The following is a 2,854-nucleotide window of genomic DNA, read 5'->3' as shown; positions in this document are numbered from 1 at the left end:
ATAAGTTTTCTCTGGGTAAAATATTTTTAGTTTTGATGAAGTCCAATATAGATTTTTTTTTCTTTTATGGATCATGATTTTGTCATCACATCTAAGAATGCTTTGTCAAGTCTTAGGGCCTGAAAATGTTCCCCTGTGTCATCTTCTAAAATTTTTAGTTTTATGTTTTCCATTTAAGTTTATAATAAATTTGAGTTCATTTTCATATAAGGTGGTATAGAAAGTTCTAGGTAAACAGGAAAATCCATATTTTAATCAAAGAGTATTTCTATGTAAGCATTTCTATCTAATAAACTATCTAGAATTCTCAGTAGGAAGTAACCTAAATCTTCAAGGTTCACATTTTTGTTTTGATTACTTGTCTCATCTTGAACACATATTTTTATAAAAACTTTCATATTTCTAGTTTTGTATTTCTTGTCTTAAAGTGTAGTAGCCCACATCCCCAACAACACTGTATAAGCATTCAATCTCTAATTCTCTGCCTATGAAATCAGGACAAGCAGCAGGCTAGAGCAAGCAGAAGAAATAATTTTTGATCTTGAAGACAATCTTTCAGAAATAACCCAAGCAGAGACAAAAAAATCAAAAAGAAAGAAAAAAGAAGAAAATCTAAGAGAGCTAGCAGACCATCTTAAGCACAAAAACATCTGAATCATGGGTTTTCCAGAAGCAGAGGAGAAAACAAAATGCATTAAAAACATATTCAGTGAAATAATAGTAGAAGGCTACCCAGGTAGTGGTAGAGATATGGACTTCCAGATCCAAGAGGCTCAAAAATCCCTGAATAGATTCATTCCAAAAATGTCCTTTCTGAGACACAGTGTAGTCAAACTGTTAAAAGTCAAATATAAAAAGAGAATCCTAAAAACAGCAAGAGAAAAGTGTCAAATCACCTATAAGAGTGTCCCCATCAGAGTAACAGAAGACTTCTCATCAGAAACTCTACAGGCCAGAAAAGATGGGATGATATATTCAAAGTACTAAAAGAAAAAGAAAAAAAGAAACTGTCAGCCAAGTATACTATACCTGTCAAGGCTTTCTTTCAGAATTGAACGGGAAATGGTGTATTTTCCAGACAAAGAAAACCTACGGGAAAAGAAAACCACTATATGGTCAGCTCTACAAGAAATCCTTAAGGGAGTCCTGTATCCAGAAACCCAAAAGTGATAATCACCATCATGAATACAGGAGGAAGAACAAACACCACTAGGAGAGCAGATATGCAAACAAGAAAGAGAAAAAAGCTATACCACGACACTTCAAAAAAACAACAAAGACTGAAGACAAACAATAAAAGGGAAGGAAAGCAACAAAAGATATTTAAATCAACCAGAAGAGAAACAAATGTCAGGAGTAAGGCAAAACCTCTCTATAACAATCTTAAATGCAAATAGGTTAAATTCCCCACTCTTGACCCAACTATACTGTATACAAGAAACTCATCTCACCTTTAAAGACACACAGACTAAAAGTGAAGGAATGGAAAAAGATATATTACATAAATGGAAACCAAAAACAAGCAGGAGTAGCTATTCCTATATTGGATAAAATAGACTTTAAACGAAAAAAAAATCATAAAATGAGACAAAACCAGAAAAAGAGCCATTATATAATGATAAAGGGATCTATCCAGAAAGAAGACATAATAATCATAAATCAATATACACTCCTTACTGGAGCACCCAGATATATAAAGCAAACACTATCAGACCTAAAGAAAGAGATAGATCCCAGTACAATAATAGTTGGGGACCGGAACACAACTTTCTCATCATTGGACAGATCATCTAGGCAACAAATGAACAGAGAAACACAGGCTTTAAACTACACTTTAGACCAGTTGGACTTGGCAGATATATATAGAAGTTTTCATCCAACAACTATGGAATATACATTCTTTTCGTCAGCACATGGAACATTCTCCAGGATAGACCATATATTAGGTCACAAATCAAATCTCAACAAATTTAAAAAAACTGAAATCCATTCAAGTATTTTCTCAGACCAGAACAGATTTAAAGTAGAAATCAATAACAAGGAAAACTCTGGAAACTATACAAATACATGGAAATCAAAGAGCATGCTCCTGAATGACCTATGGGTCCATGAAGAAATTAAACAGGAAATAAAGAAATTCTTGAAACGAATAAAAATAAAGACATATCATACCAAAACTTGTGGGATACAGCAAAAGCTATACAAAAAGGAAAGTTTATTGCAATAAATGCTTACATCAAAAAAATTGAAAGATTTCAAATAAACAACCTAACACTATACCTCAAAGCACTAGAAAAACAAGAAAAATCCAATATGAAAATTAGAAGATGGAAAGAAATAATTAAGATCAGAGCAGAACTAAAGGCAATAGAGAAGCAAAAGCCAATATGAATGATAAATTAAATAAAAATTTGTTTTTTGAAAAGATAAACAAAATAGACAAACTTTTATTAGCTAGGCTAACTAAAAGAGTGAGTAGACTCAAATAACAAAAATCAGCAATAGAAGAGGAGACATTACAACCAATAACACAGAAATGCAAAGAATCATTAGAGACTATTATAAACAAATATACAGCAACAAATTTGAAAATATATACAAAACGGATATGTTTCTGGACACATACAAACTACCAAGATTGATTCAAGAAGACATAGAAGACCTGAACAGACCAATAACAAGCAATGAGATTGAAACAGTAATCAGAATTCTTCAAACAAAGAAAAGCCTAGGGCTGTATGGCTTTACTTCTGAATTCTACCAAACCTTCAAAGAAGAATTAGTACCATTCTTTTCAAACTCTTCCAAAAAATACAGACCATTCTCCCAAACTCATTATATGAGGCCAGCATCA

This window comes from Galeopterus variegatus, unplaced genomic scaffold (genome assembly GCF_000696425.1).
Source record: "Galeopterus variegatus unplaced genomic scaffold, G_variegatus-3.0.2 Scaffold2998, whole genome shotgun sequence".
In the NCBI taxonomy this organism is placed as follows: domain Eukaryota; kingdom Metazoa; phylum Chordata; class Mammalia; order Dermoptera; family Cynocephalidae; genus Galeopterus; species Galeopterus variegatus.
This window is presented reverse-complemented; position numbering follows the sequence as displayed.